The following is a 22,074-nucleotide window of genomic DNA, read 5'->3' on the forward strand; positions in this document are numbered from 1 at the left end:
ACAAACACTGGTTAAGGTTTCCATAAAGCTGTCTGGGGTGATGGAGTCCCATCTTAGCCAATGCGCTTGATCTTTTGGCACAATATCACCATTACCTAAGTGAGCCAATACGCTAACTTTACCTTTGGCATGGATGTTAAGATTTAATGACAATGGGTTGTGGTCACTTAAGCAGTTATCTGTTACTTTGAGTGTGCCTACAAGGTCCCTCATATAACCTGAGACTAAAATGTAGTCAATAGTGCTATGATGACCATGACCAGTATATGTAGGCATTGGTGATGATGCATACTCCTGGGTTGGGCAGAGCAGATTATGATCAGATAAAAGACTCTCTAGAAAATCCCCGATGCAGAATGTTCAAAGTGCGTTATCCCTTGCGGGGATTGTTCCTCGTCTAATTTTTAAAAACAATCAATTAAGCAAGTGTGAATGTTAAAATCACCTAATACTAGTGTGTGGTAATGCGTATTAGCCGTGGACTCATAATCAGTCAAACACGATGAGAGAGCCCTTAGATGCTCTAGATCATCATCCCTCATGAAAGAATTATAAAAGTTAATCACTAACAGAGTTGGTAGATTCTTAGATGTTAGTTCAATAGCTAAAATATTTGGAGAGTTTAAATCCATTAACTTGACTTTTGTATATTTAGTTTAAGTTTACTAAAAGCAAGAGCCCCCCTCTAGTTCGCCCCATACTGGACGGTATAGCATATTTACAAGATTTTGAAAACCCATCCAGAAAATAAGAATCTTGTGAATCCCACGTTTCCTGGAGGGCTACTATATCCGCCTCGGCGAGGGGTTGCTCCCAATTGCTGTCTCCCCTTTTAGACTTGAGGCCCGCTATGTTCGAAGATACACATTTTAGAGTATCCTCACTGGACACACAACCCGTCACATTGGAATTAAGATCTGGGTGTGCATTGGAGCTAGAGGTGCCCACCAGGGAGGCGGCCATAGGAGGAATATCAAGCACAACAGGAAGGGATTAATCCACTATCACCACTTTCTCAATTGATGTGATCATCGGGGCTGCACTAATGACACTCAGTCAATCTTCATTATCAAGCCCAGATAGCTACTCAAACCTATTTACATTCGGTGTAAAACAGGGTATCACATTTAAATTTCTCTTCGGGGGTTTATATAAATAGCCCAATGGCAGTACCCAGATAGAAGTAGAGGACAGTGGACGGCGATCTTCAGCCTTTAAAATCATTTGGGCAACAGAGGGCGTCCAAAAATTAACAACCACACAGTCCCCTGCTATACTTTTCGAAGACTGGCCCATCCAGGCTACTCTACGAACAATGATGATATCATTAAACATAGCAGCCCTAAACCCATTATGTCTAGTCAACGAGTCAGCTGTTGTATTCCTCAACTGTCCCCACGATTCAGTTTGGTCCGGTCTTAGCGCTGGTACACCGGCCAAGACCACGACCAAGGGACAGGCCGCCGGGGGGAGATCTAAGATGTCCATGGCAGGCTTAGCTGCCACAAAAGATGGCAAACTAGATCCCTCCCTATGTGGTGCTTGAACAGCCCTTATTTCTCTGATGGTGGGCTCATGTGGAGGAAGAGTTTGGGAGCCCAATTGCACACCGTTCACCAACCCGTTCATCCCCTGGGAGCTTGTTCTCAAATGCAAAGGATGACCTGTAGTGCCAGATAAACACTGCTGACCCTGCACGCTATCCATGCGTACATGAGAAGCTTCGCTCTCCTGGAGCTTAGGGTCCTGTCCCCTGCTTCGGCCCCCAGGCCTTAGTATAGAGGATGTCACAGGCCTCCCCTCCCCCTCCTCATAATTATTGTTGGTCCTGACCATCTCAGGGTTCACGGTCAGATGGGTGCCTTGAGTCAGGAGGCATAATTTTTCTTTGATGTCCCCCAATCTGTCCAAAAAAGGCGCTAATAGCCCCCTGATCAAGACCTCGAAATGGTTCCAGTAGTCTGGGTTCCTTTCTCCTTCTCCCGCCACAAAGTTATCTATATTTTGAGTGGTTGGGTCACCATTCACAGTTCTCATTGTCGACTTTCCACTAGGCCCCAAAGGTTGAACATTAGATTTGGTTCTAACACTTGCCCTGTATCTCGAAGCAAGCCCACCCCTTGCACATTTAGCATGTAGTTCCCCTGTTCCTTCCTCTTGAATTCCATCTATACCTAGTTTAGAGGCACCTCTTATAGATTTGTTGTCAACAGTCGATCTTTTAGATCTTGTGACTCGCTCAACTCTATCTTCCTTAGGAGATTTTAACTGAGATGGTTGCTGGACGGTCAAAACAACAGGTACATCTGACACGGGAACCTCCGATGGCCCCAAAGAGGTCCTCTTGGTGGTTATTCTGGGGAAAAGAGCTACCTCCAGGTCACTAGAATCTCTCGGAGTTGGCGATTCTACTTCACCCACGTCAGTATTCAAATCCATCAAAACAGACCCCATCATACCTGTGTCGGTGGTATGTGTATTGAGACCAGTTATAGGTTGAGGGACTACCACCGGGGATTTAGCTTTACTGATGGCCCCCAAGGAGGACCTTTTTTGCCCCATCAGCGGGCCCAGGGAAAGCCTTCTCTCTGTTAACAAAATCTCATGTTGTAAAACAGATTCTGCCCTGGTTAAAAAAGCATCTAAAGTGCCTGCTACGCCACCCCCAACCCTGTGCCCGGTGATTTTGCGTTTAGTAGCCATTTAAAAATTTAGATAAAAACACAAGAAAAATAAAAGGAATTAGATATTATCAATAAATGACACTAACCAAGTCCAAGTCCGAACCCTTTTGCGGTACAAGCAATGCAAATTAAAGGGGGGGTGGCCAAGTCCAGCCTACTCCTGACTATGACGGGCACAGACGGGCCCACCCTTGGCCCGGGCTTAGCCCGCGTGCGTCCTCCGCCGCTGGGGCTCCCAGGTGTTTTATGGAGCCGTATGTCCTCTCGCAGCACTTCCCGCTCGACCGCACTGCCTTCTGGGGATTGTAGTACCTCGGCAGTCCACGGTCCACGAGGGTGGTAGCGAGTTTGGGCGGAATGCGGGAATCACCACAGACACCAGCCAGGAGTCAAACAAATGGGCAGCAGGAGTCCAAAAAAGAAGAGGCAGGAAACAAGCTGAAAGTCATTTTATGAACAAAATGACAGAAAGAAATTAGTACTATAAAATACTTATCTCCTCACCAGTAGTGGTTAAGTAATGTTTGAGCTCTTAGGGTCAGACAGATAAGAGAGGAAGAACAGGGATGTATATGCTTCAAGGTACAGCCAATAAGGCTGCAAAATACAGACATTTATAGATCTAGGGCCCGATTCACAGAACTAACTTAAGACAAAATCCTAAACTTACAACCATTTTGGTATTCACAGAAGGCACTTACTCATTTTGGTATTCACAGAAAGCACTTACTCATTTCGGTATTCACAGAAGTTAGGAGTCCTAACTTTACGACTCCTAAATGCCTTCTGTGAATACCGAAAGTCTTAAAGTTAGGATTTTTTCAGTTTAGGAGTAGTAAAGTAAGAACTCCTAACTTTAGGACTCCTAAATACCTTCTGTGAATACCGAAAGTCTTAAAAATTGGATTTTTCTCAGTTTAGGAGTAGTAAAGTTAGGACTCCTAACTTTAGCACCATAATGAGTAGGTGCCTTCTGTGAATACCAAAATGGTAGTAAGTTTAGGATTTTGTCTTAAGTTAGTTCTGGGAATCAGGCCCCTAGAATCCAACATTAACCTGGAGACCAGTATCCACTTTCTCTTGGATGTATTGAAGTCAATGAGTAGGGTTAAAGTAATCACAATAGCGGCAATGGTGTGAATCAACAGCATATTTCTCCAGTTCAAATTGGAGGTGGAGCTGAGACCAGGGAGTAAAGATGTAAAGACTCCAGATTTTGTAGGAACTTGAGAACAGTTACAGAGGTGAGAGGCCAAATGTTCATGTTACAATTGATCTAATTTAAAAATGTTTTGCTGACCCTCAGGAGTAGAGTTTAGAAGATTGGAGACTCAGGAGATTGAAGGCAAAGATAAACAAAGATCTAATCTTGAACATGTTTGACTTGGGGGAAACCTAATGGTACAAGATAGGAAAAAGGCTCCAGTTTTTTGGTAAGGGCCCGGAACCTCCTGCATTCCCAAATCTCTGAGGCTCATAGGGAGCAAGTGGATGTCCTGATAGCAGCATTGGAGCTTTTCTTGACAATCAAGACTTTGTACTCACGTAACACTCATGGCAGTGTGTGTTTACTGGTAAGTTCTATAAGAATGCTACATATAGGCTTATTTTAGTAATGAGGGATACATTTCTGTCATTAAGTGGTATATTGGTCACTTAGGACACGTGAACCACCAGGAAAAATATACTACTATTCCAGCATTCAACATTGAAGCATGTTAATAGACGGGATGTATCATATCCCCTGGCATCCAAATACCTTTGGCATTGTCAGATATTGTTCGGGAGAGTGGGTCACAGGCAAGCAAGAGGTACTGAACCTCGACCTTGGGGGTTGAGGTATTTTTCTTCTGATGTGCCATGGTCTGTACTGCTATGGCTGTGTAAACTGGACCAAAACCAACTGTCTCACTTGACTCTCAGTGGTAGCGATGGGTGGTAGATACAGACTTCTTCGGGATGTTGTTTGTGGGTTTGTGTGCTCTGAGCACAGGTGCACAATAACTGATTGTCCAACCCCGTGTTTTTTTTCAAGGCACTTTATTACACACCAAGTTATTGAACTGTCCTTTGTGCTTGCATTGCCTCAGTTCTGTTCCTCTTACTTTGGGTCTCCCCATCATCTTGTCTAGGCTGTTCTCTTGTCATGGTAAGATGTCTCTATTGGCATTAATAAATGTTCTAGTGCATAATATCCCCCCCTAGTAAGAGTATAGCATGGGGCAGCACGCAGCAGCCACCTGGTGGCAATGCACAGTCTCTCTCCTGCTTCTAGATGAGAATGCACATTTCTGGTCAGATGTGGCCTCCTCTTGCTGCAGTGTGGTTGCAGTCCTGGGAGGCTGAAGGCCCTCAGGGTCTACAATTAAGATAAACTGGAGTCACTGTAGCCACATGGGGTGAATATTGTAACGCTGCATTCCTACCAGGTTTTTAAGTCTAGGCTTCACTCAGACCCTGCTTCAGGGAACTAAGTCATGGTGGAGCTGTACCAGTGGATTGAGGCCAGCCTCTTTTTCACAGCAGCACAGGTTGAGCAAAGTTGTAGTTTTTCACGTCATAGTAGCATGAGATGTACTGTGGTCACCATTCTTTAGTACGCTGTGGCAATGAGTGAGTTATGGTTGCACTTCTTTTAGTACCAATGGCATAGGTCCGGTTGCTGTTGCAGTTTTTCTACCTGCAGCACTGAACTGCTGTGATTCCGCAATTCCTCCCTGGCACTGCAAACAAGAATGGTATGCCCACATAGATCTGGGGCACGGAGATTGCCCTCTTCCATCCTCCTTTATCTGGCAGACACCAGAAGCACAGATGTCTTGCTGCTTCTGGCTATTACTGGACAATCACATCTCCTACAGGCTCTTTCTCTCTGAATTCACTTCTAAGCACCTCAGGTAAAAGGTGATGCCCGTTACCCTCTGGGAATCTGATTGTCAGGCAAACACCAGTCCCGTTTGCACAGAAGTCCTCTGATTGCTGTGAGAAGCATTACCTTTCTTGATCATATAGAAGTTGTAACTTGAAAACGTGGATCTGTGAGTCCCACTTTTATACTGTCAAAGCAGGCAGCATCTGTTTTCACCATATGCACTTAAAAAAGCAAATTAAGGTGGTTTCCCTTACAGTGTCCTTTCTAGACTGCTCTCGAGACACAGATGTTGTGTAGAGTGAAACAGCTCACAGGATGGTTGTCAGCAGTCTGAAGTATACACAACAGAGGCACAAGAAGTGTAAGCTTTCTGATCCTAGCTATCACTGGCCGCACTGACTTAAAGGCCAGACCTGCAGTACTCAGGACTGGGGCATGACCAGTTCGAACTGGGGAAGAAGGTTCACATCTGGGCATCAGCTCCACATCCTATTATTCTGGGCAAATCACTTAATCCTCCCGTGCCATAAACAACGACTGAATCGGACCTTCTGTAATTTAGTCGGTTGCTCATGTAGAGCATACTTATGCCTTGGGGCCATGATTGGATCATATAAAACTGCACAAAAAGAGTGATCAAAGGAAAAAAAGGCTGGCCTTACCTAAGTTGTTCCTTTCACCTTGAATACCAGGACCTGCAGACTGAGCCTTCACCCCCACCTTCTACCAAATAGTGGTGGAACAGGAAGAACTCAGCTTTCAAAAACTGTAATTGAATTTCTTAAGGAGCCTGGTTTCCTTTCTCCCCAATTCAGTGTTTAAGACTCCTCCATCTAGCTTCAGAAATGTTAACACTACACTTCTACCACATAGGAAAACAACCCCAACTCCATCTTCTACATAAGGTCTGGGCAAGGACATCTAAAAAGAATCCCAGAGTGCTCCATAACTATGCTTTCCTTTACACAATGCACTCACCACATAGCTCTCATACAGAACATCCACTACATACTCTTTGAATGTTAACATTACGACCTGGATAAGCACATAGAAGCAAAACTTTACACGAGTAGGCCACCAGGCCTCCACTCTAGAGATACTGATAAAAAATGTCTGCTCATAAATATGGATTAATAGATTAACAAAACATGGTATGCTGTACCACCAGTTTCTGTGCTAACCCCTAACAGACAGAGTATTCTACTGTCATTTAAATGAGGCCACTCTTGGTGTTTCCTTCCTGGCACAGAGGTCCAAGACCTCATTCATGTCAAGGTATAGGCCTAATTACCACCAACAGGAGCAGCCCTAAGACCTCAACCTGGGGCAAAGTAAAGACAGGAATCCCAAGAAAGGTTCAAGTTAAATGTCTAACGTAAAATACAAAATAACAATAATAGAAAATCAAGCATGATAATTATGACAACAATAAAACAATATTGTTGTCATCATTTTATACTTATTACATTTTTTAATATTTAGGCGTATCACTTGTTAGGAAATTACTTGTAATCTTGTCAAAAAAATTATATTTCATAATATGTTTTTCTCTTTTTTTTCATTAACTTTTTCTTGATTTTCTAGTATTGTTATTTTGTATTTTATGTTAGACATTTAACTTGAACCCTTGTTAGGATTCCAAGGTATAGGCCTAGGCATCTGCACGCATACTACATCAGTGTAAGGGAAGGACCAAAAATAAAACACCAAGGTACAAGATTCACCAAAACGGCCATTGAAGTCATGGAAACACAACTGTTCACCCTGCAGGTGATATTTCTATCAGAACAGGAACCCATATACCACTATTCTAAGATTTGATATTAAGGAGCAGTAAGAAGTATGGAGTTGCAAATCAACATTGCTTTTTCAAGTAGTTCAGTAGCCCAAGTAGTGATAGCCAAAAACGAGAGGCAACAAAATGTGTATGGCAGGTGTGTGGCTAGTAGGGCTCCTCAAAACTGTATTGGTATGTAGTCAAGTAGTCTAGGATATAGGTATGGTTTTTTACCAATTTTGTAGCCTGTTTTGGGGTACATTAAAGGGAGCAGCTGGAAATAATGCTCACACGAAGACTTGGACCCTCACAATATAGTATTACAAAGACGGCCATAGAAAAGCAGGTACATGAATCAGATATTCCATTATACTTTGCACAGTTATTGACAGGTAAAGAAGGTGGGATAGATAGCTGGAAAGATGTTTCAAGATGGCATGAGAAAAAGATCATTAGAAGGAGGAGCAAAATAAACTGGAGAGAAGTATTCATTTCACCTATTTGAGAGGGTGAATTTTTTTTTTAAAAAACAACCTTTGTCTACTGCCACCATTGACTTCGTGGTTGTTTGTTTCTCTTAATAAATACAAATATGTTATTTGGATTAAAAAAAATAAACAAAAATACATTTTCAGATTATTTTGTTGATGGACTGTATTGTGTTTCTAACTTTTAGACTCACCAAGAAGAAATCTATCTATCTAATGGTTTATCAGAAATGATAGATACTATCATCAAGGTGGCTGGGGCAGAAACATCTCCACCGTCGTCAAAACAGAGCATAGTAAGAGTACCTCAATTTTATTTGATATACGTAAATTGCTTTTGCTACTGCTATTTATCTGAATGTAATATGATTGGGTTTCCACTTAGCATCTGAGTCCCTGTTTCTCTTCTTTGCCACATGTGATGTGAAAATGGTTTCATAACTGTGGCCTAGTTCATTGCTTAAGCAAAGTAGATCTTATTAAGCTACACAGACTCATTATTTACACTTGGAAGGTTAGCAGACTCCTCACTAGATAGCATTTGCAAAGGAATGGGCGACAGTAATAGACTATCAGACTGGCAGCATAAAGGGTAACAGTATCTTTATTACACAGTATATGCTATGACGTTGTCCAATGCTCAAAGATGCTCAAATATACTATGTTTTTTGGGAATTTGCATCAAATATCTGCAGCCCAAGCATTCCCTTGGTCAGTTTCACAGGCTGCCTTTTTATGATATCCTTCTGAAATTGCACACCATGTTTTTTTGCTGCACAGGACCGATTGAAGCAGAAAATGTGAACCTGTTCCATTGTCAGTATCACAATGAAATTCTAAATGCAAGGTATTCCTTTGTGTTCAATTTTCACTCGATGAGTGGAAGGTGTATTTTGCACACTTTGTGCATAATTTTGCTTAATTTTTATAATATTGCACACAATTATGGGTGATTTTTCATACCCCCTCTGAACAGGGAACAGTGGTCCAAAGTCTGTTTTAGCTCCTTCTTTAGATGCCATCAGTGTTTCATGTCTACAGCAAAACCATGGAAGACTATCACCTTAGAGGGATGGAGAGCAAGCAGACTTCTCATAGGTCAATAGGAAGCCCAGACGGGAGAAGATGTATTGCAGGTATTCTTGGAGGGTATTGCATCTTTAGAATGATGTCATTGAGGTAGATCACCAGGTGGAATTGGATGCTGTACTGGAGTTTGAGGGAGTGTAGATGGATGTCACAAATGACGACCCAGAGACGTGCACGTATCCTGCATCGAGGGCGGCGAGCGAGTTCCTGAATGCAGCCTTGGTGGCGGTCAGTGCGCATACGCCCCCCCTCCTGACTCCTCGCTTACAGCAACCGCCCTGTGCCGTATTTTAATCACTATATCCCCTTCACTCGCCGTTTTCTCTCTCCGTCTGACCTCACGGATACTTAGACACCACCGATCCTTCTTAAGTTTGCATTTTTCACCTCTTCACTCGCCGTAATTATCAAGTGACTTGAATTTTTCTTAAAACTGTGTCAAAAATGCCTAAACTTATATATATTTCCCGTTTTTCCTTCCCCTTTGCCTCCCATTTTATCCTTTATGTAAAGTAATGCCATAATAGGCATAGTGTTAATAACTGATGTACAAAACAATAATGATGTATTTCTTGTCCTGATGATGATGTCACTAATGTAAATAGGCATCAAAATGTCGTCGACTAAAAAACCCCATATGCAATATGATACTGCTATATTGTTTAATGCGATGGTGTGGTTATATATAAGAAATTGAGTCTGTAACACTGACCACAAGTATACAGACAGATTTTCGCTTGGCCCTTTTGGCCATTTCTTTGTTGTTTTGTCTTGAATGTTGTGTGCCCACTTGTTATCTATTTGGTTCTTAAATCTCACCAGAACATTTAAAATAAATTTCTTGTCCGGCTGGACAAAAGACATACTACTTATCAGGTGTATGATTATTGCTTTTGAACTTTATCTTGTCCACAAATAGGGACCACTGTTTTCTGTAAATAGATACTGCCCAAGGTTCCTATGGCATACCTTTCGGGTTCCCTTGTCTTTGTGAAAACATCTGCCTTTTATCAGCCATCATTGCTCTCTTTTTTAATCTGACACATGACACACATGGTCACCTCACCTGAAATATCTGATCACTCGCTTCTCTCGCTCATTACCTAGAATTTGCACAGGCTTAATAACCCTAAAAAATGCAAACATGTGATACATTATATGCAGGGTCACAACATTGACATAGCCTTCTTACAGGAGACTCACTTGCCCAAAGCGGACCCTACACGCTTTGCAACGGGATAAGGGCTCACCGCTTTTTCTCTAACTAAAGTAATAATGCCAGGGGTACTGCGATCCTCATTCACAAATGACTCCCTTTCTCCTTAACATGCTGCCTGACTGACCAAGAGGGACGCTACACCATTGTGGTTGGTAAGTTGATGGGCAACATGGTCACTCTGGTGTGTGTGTACGCCTCAAATGTTGACAGCCACGACCTAGATGCCAAGCTGGTACGGGTGTTCAAGGGGGTTGTCAATGGGTGGGGACTACAATCTACTCCTGGACAGCTCCATTGATAGTTCATCCAGTGTGGCTGCCTCCAAGCCTTGGGCACGACAGGTTGTGCTGGACATCTGCAAGGAATTTCAGCTTGTAGATGCACTGAGATCACACAATCCAGTGAGTCCGGGATATACACACTACTCTGCGCAATACAATACATGGACCACACTAGACTTATGGTTACTCTCCCCCACCCCCCTCACTTGGTACACTACAATGGACATACTCCCTAGGACTTATTTTGGCCACGTACCGGTCTTGCTTAGTCTCCGTAGACCTGAGGGTCACAACAGCAATGGAGGTTTCCAGGTAGAGCGTTAAATGACAAATTATTTGTTTCTGAAATCGGGGATCCTATTGAGGAATACTTTCAACTAAATACAGGACTGTGGATACATGGGAAACTCTCTGGGATGCCTTTAAGGCATATATTCGCGGTGTAGCCATTGCAAAGCATACCAGGGTCCTGAGGGATTTGTGGAAGACATTAGCGAACATTGAGTGGCAACTTGTTGCTACCAAAGCCTCTAAACTTTGCTCCCCTGACCCTACTGAGGATGAGCGGCAATGACTGGCCCTGCTAATAGAGTTCCGGGAGGGGGCGGAGCGAAAAATCACTTCCTCAGAAAATATGCTGTGGTGCTTAGATATGGCGAGGGTGAACGGCTGGGGCACACCTTGGCACAACTGCTGAGGCCCCTGTATTCCAAGTCTTGAATTACAGACCAATCCGACGAAGGGGCCATACTGACAGACACGTCTGATATCAGGGACATGTTGTTAACCTATTACGAGCGCCTGTACACCTCCAAACTAACACACACCTCCTCAGAGCGCGTAGAGTATTTCGCTGAAATTGCGTTCGTGTTCCTGGAGAAATATATGCAGGAGCCATTTTCGAAAGATGAAATAACAGAGGCCATAGACGCACTAAACGGCTCATCTTCCCCTGGCCTTGATGGCTTCAGACGGGACTTTTATAAGCAATATAAAGACACCCTAGCCCCGAAACTTATAGAAGGATACCATGAATCATTAAAATGGAACCAGCTTCCGCCGCCCTTGTGGGAAGCGGTGGTGGTATTACTACCCAAACCTGGCAAGGATCCCTTGCTTTGTGGGTCGTACAGGCCGTTATCCCTCTTGAACTTCGATTATAAAATATTAGCGAAAACAATCTTGACGCCCCTTGCCTTGCTGATGGACAAAATGATATCCTCGGTTCAATCAGGGTTTGTCCCACGTAGATCTATGTCACTAAACCTCCGCACATTATTCTCGGTTCTGCATAGAATCAACCCGGCCACCGCAGCTGCAGCAGTATTACTTGACGCTTAAAAAGGTGTTTGATTCCCTTGAGTGGCCTTTTCTATGGAAGGTCATGCGCAGCCTGGGCATGCCCTTTGGGTTCATCAACCTTAAGATACTGCTTTACTCGGCCCAAACTGCCAGAATAGGCTTAAATGGCACGCTTTCCCGTTCCTTCTCCCTATCTCGCGGGAGTAGACAGGGGTGCCCCCAGTCCCCGCTACTCTTCATCCTAGCAATGGACCCCCTCATTCGTCACTTTCAGGAGTGCCACCTTCACAGGGGGTTCCAGTTTAACACCGGGCCACTACTGGCTTCTTTTTTTGCGGACGACATTATCTTATACGTCCGGAATCCCAACGAAAACTTAGATCCTCTCATCCGAGAGATCATCAGATTTGGCGGCTTCTCTGGCCTCTGTATAAATTGGCATATGTCTGTAATCTTTCCTCTAACGGCAGGTACGACCTGGTGGGAGTGTGAATACCCACTGACCTGGTGTTCGGATTCTGTTAGATATTTGCGCAGCAACATACATTTGAACTCCAGTGAAATAATACTATCCAACTATGGTACAGCGATACATTCCCTGGAAAAGCAAGTAGACAGGTGGATTAGACTGCCTTTTTACATTGCTGGGTGTATCGCACTGATAAAAATGATTGTTCTGCCCAAATATTTATATCTGTTCTACAACATTCCTATTCCATTACAGAATCGTTTTATTGAATCTATACACACACATCTTATTAGGCTGACTTGGAGAGGCAAGTGCCCCAGAGTTCGCTGGGAGATCATGACACTCCCCTATCACAAGGGTGGTTTTGGCGTTCTTAATTTTCAGATACATTACTTAGTCGCTCGATGCAGCTACGCACACGCCTGGTTCCATCCTGATGCCAGAATCCCTTACTTACGCCCGAGGCAGATCTAGTCCTTCTGGAAGTGCTAACTACAGACTTACCCCTGGGTTACCCGCGTGACCCATTCAACATTCAGACAGTCTCAACAACAAGCTGGGACTGGCTAAAACTGGTCAGTATATTGGGATCACCACCACTGTACACCCAGAGCCTTCCACTCCCGAATCCACTGTGGATTCCTATCACGGGGAGGGAATACTGCAGCACACTCTTACATGTTTTGACATGGCCTCCATTGGGGACCTCTATATAGATGGGCGAGTTTTTTCTGCCTCTGATGGAGAAAAATGTGCGGGGGCGTCATTTATGGACAAATTTATACAAACTCGACTTGGTACCACAGTTAAGGCCCAGCTTCCAGGTTACCCGGTCAAACCGGACCCGTTCCCCCCTTATATAGATCCTGTATGGAGATAATCCCAGGACATGATGCTAAAGTACGGGCTGCAAGGGAGATGGACCTGGGTCACCCAATTACCGACGACCAATGGGCTGCATGCTGTCTGCAAACCAAGGTGATATTGCTAAATAGCTGCCACAAACTCATTCATTTCAAATTCCTGCACCGTATTTACATTACCCCTGCGATGTCCCATAAACTAAACCCTGACAGATCACATTGCTGCTTAAAATGCAAATCCCAGCAAGCAGACTTTGCACATCTTATCTGAACATGCAGCAAAATCAGCACATATTGGTCAGACATACACCATATACTTGGGAAGATGACAGGTGTAGTCCTATCCCCAACTCCAGAAGTGGCCCTTTTGACAAATGTGAAAAATATCCCAAAATCTGTTCGGAAATTCACTGCCATTGGGCTATTCTTGGCAAAAAGGGAAATAGCTTTGAAATGGGGGAGGAGGGTGGCGCCGATGAGTAAAGACTGGCTGAAAAGTATGGCATATTGTAATCAATTATGACTTATGTGCCTCCACATTGCCCAGCACATCCCGCCCCCGTGACATTTGGGCCCTCTCAAACATTACACGCCAATCACACAGTCTCAATCAGACGCACGGATAGATGCCGGTCTGGAACCCGCGGGTATTGGTTAATTCAGGACTACCTGTACAATGTAATTGGACACAAGCTTTATGATGTTACAACTAAGATTGTTATTCATATTAAGTATTGATAGCTATGCGGGTACATGGATTGAAAATGGGATGTGAGAGGTAGCACTCTGTGTAAACGTACTCTTGTTTGAGCACACTGTAAATCTTGTTAAGGTACTGCATATCATGTGTTAGGCACATTATGTAAGAGGGGAATGTTTGTATCCATTGTCATGGAACTGGAGCTGGAACAGTATTTTGTTTTTGAAATTTGAAACTGATAAATAAAGTTTAAAAAAAAAGGAATTAGATTTAGGGGATATTGGCTGCACCTGAGAACTGTCTTTACCCATCCTTTGTTTTATGCCCGATTTCAATAAGAAAGAAACATGGTTGGGGTCCAATTCTACTGTAAAAGAGGCTTTACCTATGAAGGTATTCCAGGGGCATTTGGACCAGAGAGTAATGCCTGGCCCATTTCTAAAGAGTGGACCAACATGCACTGAAAACATAGTCAGATGCGAGATGGGTGGTCACTCCCTGGATTTAAGGTGACAGAGCTCAGCTGGATCAAAAACAAGTTAATCCATCCAGCTGCAGATAGGTGAATGCTGAAAGTGGGAGAGAATGCATTAGAGAGATAGAGTTTTGTACACCCAAGACTGATTCCTTTTCAGAAAAAGACAATCACTCCACCTCCTCTCTCTTTGCATGGGCAGAGGGTTAAGGGTCCTCGGTGTCCAGTTCAATAGATCTCTGCTGAGAATTTGATGAGGACAAATCAAATCCTGAATCTCTAGCATAATGTTTCAAGCAATCTCAGCAAGGGGACGGTGTCTGGTTGCTTACTTTTACATGTTGCTTTACTGGAGTTTATGGACTGGGCGCCATCGCAGTTCCATTGGGTACCGCGCAGTTGTAGTTGGAAGCATTGATAGGCACCTATGATGTGGCCCTCTGAAGGTTACCCACATCAGACATATCTATTGGAAAAAAGACTGATTATAATACATAAACAAATCCGATGTTTGTTTATATGGAGAATAGCATTTCTGTGTTCCTGTTATGTAATAGAAGTATCAAATGTAGTTGTGAGCAGACCCAGACATAGCTCCAAAGAGTCTACGTTGGCCCTCAAAACAATTCTGCCTTTATTCACAAATTCTCTTGTCGACCATGTCCAGCTAACACGTGTTTCGTCACATGGTAGTAACTCATTGACTTCATCAGGGCATAATTATAAATGGAGTATCAATTGCTCTTCTATTAAGGTATGGACAACTGGAATGGTGTCCCGTATTTCAACCAGCAGTTTCCATGCCTGTCAGGTACTCTGACAGACAAAGAAACTGCCTGATGCGATCATGGATACCATTCCAGTTGTCCTTCCCTTTCCTAAGCTTTGGGGAACTTTCCCAACTTGGGAAACATATGAGTGGCTCCTCCATCCCTTTGGCTGAGCCCCTTTTCACAGGATACCAGGAATCTTCCCTAATTGTTCCATTTGGACAGGAGTGGGCTAGAATACTCTGAACACCAAAATGTTTATTATAAGCAATAGAAGCACCTTAGCCAAAGGAACTCTCCCAATATCAGAAATCTGAATATGAGTTATTGTCTAGATAGCCTCTCATTATGGGAATATTTGGTCTGAGTCATCCTCTAATACCCCTGGTAGTTTTCTTGAGTCACATTTTCTCCAATATATTCCAGTTTCATAGGAATTTATGGAAACTTTTTTAAACTGTTTTAGAAGAGAGATTAAGTGAGATCAATTAAAGTTATTTATGTCAGAATGTCTATATTTGCAGTTCTGCAAGATTAACTATAGGATTTTCCCATGATACAGGAACAAGCACTAGAGAGTTACGTTTTTCAGCTATTTGGCGCAACATCGGTTTGTCGTATGTAGGTGGAGTTGAAGTGCTTTCATAATCTAAAGGAGGTAGCTGTTACAATTCAAGAATTAGCGCATGAAGGGGTCACACTTAATTGGAGGTTGAACATCTGGGTGTTGCTTGGCAGATACGTTTTTGAGTTATAATCTCAGCACATGGCACTACACTAAGGATTACTGCGTGAGTATGCACATTGTTTCGGCCACGCTTTTTATTCAGTGGAGCGCGTTGGGATTTTTAACAGCACACCTGAACGTTTCGGTTTTTAATTTTGCCCATCAGTTGCATGACGTTCTACTGATTCTGTCTTTTGCGTTCCTGCAGGAGGCCTGTATACATTTTTTTGTATTGATGAAATATATCCCACTGAAGATGGGTTTAAGTAACCTGAAATGCACTGGGGTCATTAAAAGACGCGCCACTGAAGATACCGATAAATTTGTTAACAATGTTTTGAATGTTACAGAACTGTTGAATTACAAAATGAAGTTTCATTATGTACTGATTGGTATATGAAAATATATAAAAGGTTGAATTTCACATTTGGTTGTACTTTTGAGTGTTTAATTCTGGCCAAGTGAGCACTTCTCATGTTGAACCCCTAGGGGTAAGCAGTGCGCTTCATCAGTATACAAAGTTTTCTTCGCACCTGCCCATGCCTGTGTGTTTTCCCAAAAATAGGCTACAATTGCGAGCCTTCCTGTCTATTGCAGGAAGCTACTATTGAGGTGGCACATGATTACTGTGGACCCCTGCCTTTTCGTAAAACTAAACTGCTATTATCTCAAGGAATAAATATTGATTTCCTTTCCACTACAACAACAGGGGTAAGAACAAGAGTAAAGTGACCTGACTGCACATTTGACTTGGGGGGGGTATAATCTGCCTCTGAACCATATTCAATCTTATACCAAAGACCTCTTGGGGACATTTCTAAATAGGGTCCCCCATCAAGAGAGTGCTCAGAGAGGGGGAGGAGGGTTTAGCATTCACAAAGGGGTCGTGATCAGATTTATCACCCTATATTTGTAATTGGATGTTGTGCTGTGTAATTAAAAACAGGTCTTTATTTTTCCAGGAGGCAACCTCTGGGCCTGATAATAGGGTTATTGTTTCTGTTGAATGATTGTTGAGGTGTGAGCTAGTTTGCCCCACACTTACCACCCAGTTATCGAACAGGCTGGCAGGGTCAAGGACAGGGTTGAGCACTACATTCCATTCACCCCTAGCAACAGAGGCGTGGAACTCAATTCCATGAGAATGCGGGTGAAGTGGAGGAGAAAAATTGCCTTGGTCCCAACGGGGGTATAGATAGGCCCCACACACAGAACCCTGTCCAGGACCTTGAGGGGGACAAAGACATACCTCCCCTCCATGGGGGAACTCCAGCTGGGGGGAGACTAGTATCACACAGGTGGGGCCAGGGGGAAGGCACCTGAGGAGGGGGGGCGGCGGTACGGAGAAATATCAGTGGCCCTTCTCGCAAAGGAGGGGAGGGAGAACCAAAACCTACCCAGAGAGAGAAAAAGGGAGCTTGAATATGAGTAGACCAGGGAAGAAAAAGACTAATAAGGCCTTGCCAGGTGTGGTGAGAGTGATAATAGTGGGAGGGGGCTGTCAGCGCAATCAAACTTACAGAGGGGGAGGGCAAGGTGTGGAGTGCATGGAGGGGCGGGCCATTCGTACACTGCTAGAGGGAGGCCCCTGGATCAGAGGGCAAGGGCACATGGGTGCACCAGGCCACCACCCCAGTCACCCGGTGGACAAGTGTAGGGGAAGAAGAGCCCCCAGAGCATGGTCCTTCCCACCAAAACAATGCAAAAAAACAAGAAAAACAATCAAGTACATTTAAAAATTTTAACCTGCCAATGGAAAGGCACAGAACAGTAGACCACCCTGAAAACACAAACACAAAAGGAAACAGCCTGTCGTACAGGATGGAGCTAGGGGAGAGTCACACACATTAGCAAAAGGCAAGGGAACTCAAGAAACACCTAAAGATATTCATCCATTTGGTGGCACAGTGGGAGGTGGAGGAGTTCGGGTTGTCGCCTTATCCAGGGCAGGGATCTCAGGATCCTTCAGTGGCAAGTTAGACTTGTCCCTGATCATCTCCTGCCTGAGTTCAATCATCGGCCTGATAGCTCTGTCCTTCCCGCTGCAGGAGTGGAGAGGAATAAGCCACTCCTGTGGCTTGTCCATCCAACTTGGCCAACTAGGAGTCTCATGGAAAATCTGGTCTTCCTCCGAGACAGATGGGGTGGTATCCATATCAGAGTCCTGAAGGGAGTCAAGGAAGGCCTTAAGATCATCCTGTTTCAGGAAGTCTCTGGACTTGCCATTCATGGTGATCCACATACATGCTGGTACAAGTAGTCCATATGTGACGTCCTAATTACTCTGGGCCAGGCAGAAGACCAGAAAAATGTGGCACTTGCCACTCATTTCTTTGGAGAAGTCCCCAACAATGAGGATTTCATGTCCCTGGTAAACGTAGGGGCCATGAGAGGGGGCCATTGTCAAGATCGCCAAACTTGGGGATTCCTCAAAAAACAAGCTATGAGCAGATGACTTACCAGCAGTCAGCGGTCTGTGGGAGTGAATGCGATGGGCCTGTTGGGTCTCCAGGGAAGGTGTAACAGAGAGCCCTAGAAGACGCGGTAGGAGGTGACAGAGGAAGTATCAGCATCGTCCTGCTCCACCTCTCTGGAATCCAAAGCAGCAAATGTTATCCCACTGTCTCCCGGTAGTCTTGAGGTAAAGGTGATGAGGTTCAGCCTCCTGGCCAAAGGAGTTTGTGACACGTGACTCCAATGCAGTGAGGTAGGTCTTCACATCATCCAGCCAGGCCTGGAACACTCCGATTTCCATCTGGCTGGATGTTGTATCAGCGTTTAGATCCCTGCCCTTGGGATCCATCAGTTTGGCATTGTCGCCCACCGCTTTTATCTCTGCTGAATGCAATCTATTGGGTCGTCCGTACAGCCAGAAGGTGACAGCATGGGGGCTTTGTGGTGGGCCACTGCCTCGGTGAAGAGCAGTTAACGGCTCACCTTCAAGGTGGACATTGGTAGTAGCAAGTCATAAGGCTATTGGGGACCAAGAAGGTGGCACTCTCACACTGCTGGCCAGCTGGGGGTCGGAGAGTGGCAGACAGCTAGGCGTGGAGGTGGGTAGAGCTGGCCAGGTGATGTGATGAGTGTACCAGAAGTCCAGCCGGGCAGGCAAAGAATATATTCGATCCATTCAGGTGCCCGGCCAGGATGGCAGGGCAAGACCATCCCTGGGGAAACTGCAGCTGCAGATGGGGTGAAGACAGTCCAGGCAGGGCACAATGGTATGTGAGAGGGCCTGGGTGGTGAAGCAGAGCAGAGTAGGTCAATCGATTGCTCCGCGGTCACCTTAGCATTCCAGGCAAAACTTCCAGACCAGCCAGGGACAGCCTCCAGCACAGGTGACCTTAAACTCTGGGGTATTCAGCGCTCCTTGCCATTTGCACAGCTCTCTGCCGACCCCTGGGCTCTGGCCCCCAGGTGCCGTGTCGCACAGCCCTCAAGGGCAGGAGGGTGGGCCCCAATCACAAGAGCAGTCTCCGTGGGTGGGCTCTGACCCTTCATAGATGGGTTCCTGCATACACGAGAGAGGAGGAGGGGAGATGCCCCACCCCAAATGTGAATCAAACAGTGAGGGGGAGTACTGGCAACCCTGGCCCAACCCCATAGCAGCAGGCTGAAGTAGGCCCTGAAAAATTGTGGTTGAGTCTGATAAGACTCGTCAGCAGGGCAAGAGCAGACCACAGACACCTCTCAAAATGGCCCGGGTGACACATGGGCACCACACCAGTAATGGCAACACCCTGGGGATTACCAAAAATCATGGCCATGCCCACTCAGTAGCAGGCTGAGGTAGTCCCTGAAACCACACCTGAAACGGTGAGGGAGGGTCAGCTCAGGCCAATTGGCAGGGCCGCAGCAGGCTGCAGGACTCCCCCAGCATGTCACGGGTGCTGACCGGGCACCGTGCCGGTAATGGCAGGTCCCACAGGAGACCAGAAGCATCACACAGCAAGGGAAGGGAGCGGTACTCCAAGGAAGCAAGGCTCCATCTGGTTCACTTCACCTCCCACAATCTCCGTCATGGAGGCTGAGCCGGGCAGGATCTGTTGCTCTTGTGCTCCCCAGGGGCCCCCACCCAGGCCACCAATGGCATCAAGTCCTGTGTCAACTGGTGAGGGACATGGCCGGAAGGTCAGATGCCCCCTGGAAGGGTGTTGTAAGCTCTCTGGCGTTCCGCAGCCAGAGAAGTTTTAAGGCATGGTTAAAGTGGGCTCTGGCCCAGGGCCCCAGCCTTTCAGTGGGCCTCCTGATGGATCTGGCTATGATCTCCACAAAGTCCTGCCCTGTATAATTTGCAAACATACATTATTTTAAATACCATTTCCCCTTAATTTATTTTTAATACAGGTAACGTGTGGGAGTGTCAAAGGTTCAAATTACATTATGGAAAAGTAAATTTGCAAAGCATTGGAAGACAGATCTCCAGGGTTCTCAGGTGCGATCAATTTAATAGGAGTTCCTGTCAGGCATATGGGGGGCAGTGTGTTTTCAGCCACTTGCTCAAAACATCACCCTCTCTAGTACATGCTAACATCACGCTCTAAACCACCATTCTTACCACATTAAACTCACCATTACAATCTTACATTGTCACACTGCTTACCACCACATGCCATCACATTCAACATTATTCTTTCACATTGACACCATCACATGTATTAACATCATACATACACAAGTACATTGCCTGTCATTGCACTGTTTACATGGCACTTAACTCATCACATCCCACTTGACAAAATTACACTTTCACAGTTGTATTTTTACACAGACACTATTGCATTGACTGCTGTGCACTTGCCATTTTTCTTATTTTTAAATTAATTCTTGTTCTTTAAACAATGTCTTCAGGTGGCAATCATTCAGTGCCTGTATTAACTTTCTTCAGCACCAATTCCAATCATATTTTCCTGAGATATGCATTAGAACTAAATAAGAGAGCGTATACCTGTTCTAAGGTGACATCTGCCTGCTTGGAAAGGGCTGTAGACTTCTCCTTTGTGGCCCATTGTCATCATTTTATGGATGTGCTACAGTAATAAATCAAGTAAATATGTTGCTGAGAAGGCTTTTAGGAGGATACTTGTAACCTTAATACTTGTAGTATCAGTAGTTATGCTTTTAAAATTTTCTGTTTGACCATTTCAGAAATTGCAAAGATTTATCTAACCTGTGTTTCTATATCTTTGGAAGTAATAAGTAAATATGAAAGCATTATGTGAAAATTACTTATAGAACAACTTCAGAGATTGGATAGACACCAATTTGTATTTCATCGGTAAAGTTGCTTTTCATAATGCACCTTTCCATTTACAATGTGAATGACATTTGCAAAGTATCTTTAGATAATAGAAACGTATTGATTTTTTTTTTCATTTTGAATGTTTTTACCTTGCAAAGATTGAGCCATCTCAGTTGGATCCTTCCCGACCAAACACTACTATGCGCCAATTGGAGCGGATAATTGAAGTTACCCCAAGGGAGACTGAAGCTATAAAACCTTCCAGTCCGACCCAAATTGTGGAGACCTCAGAAGTCAATGAGGTATCCATTCTACAAGCAGGTCGCATACTTGTATAAAATATCAAAGACTAACAGCCCTGTCTTGTTTCCTGTAAAGCTGTGTATGTATTGTATGTGAAACTAATAGTAAGCTGTGGGTTCAAGAGTTCAAGATTTTATTTTTGGGTGATCAGTCTTTTAAAAACAAAAACCATTACACCAAATGACATTTTTAAATAGTACTACTACATATAAACACATAAAATCCTTGGCAGAATCTTACAAAGTTAATCTATAAGGTACTTTTGTGTGTCAACTATGTAACATTTCATTTTTAAATGAAGGTTTAAAAAGATCATGTCTTTCTAACATCCTTGTTATTAAACGGCCTTTAACTCTTTGAGATTTTCTGTTTGTCTGTTAATTTTTAATAAAATCTTTTTCGCTCTCCACAGAGTTTCAACCGATTTCCTTTAAACACATTTAAAAGTTTCACCCCCCTGCATACTAGGGGGATAGAGGTTCTGCTGGGCCAGGTGATTATAGCTTCCCTATATGAAAGCATATTCAAACTATTCAGTAGTGATTTTAATAGTGACTTCCGTTCCTTTAATAGCTTAGGGCATATGCAAAAAATGTGTTGAATAGATTCGTCTTTGTATCCGCATAGTTTGCAATCTCGATTTTCCCTTTTATCCTTCCATGCTGGGATTAGGTCTTTTGTTTCCCACATGCCCAGACGCAGCCTCATAAATTGATGTTTTAGTGTATGTGAGAAATAGGCTGATAAATATTCCCAAGGCTTCCGTTTCCATATGAATTAATAACCGTCCAGGCATGCCGCCTTTGCAATAGG

The sequence above is a fragment of the Lissotriton helveticus genome, chromosome 10 (genome assembly GCF_964261635.1).
Source record: "Lissotriton helveticus chromosome 10, aLisHel1.1, whole genome shotgun sequence".
NCBI lineage: Eukaryota > Metazoa > Chordata > Amphibia > Caudata > Salamandridae > Lissotriton > Lissotriton helveticus.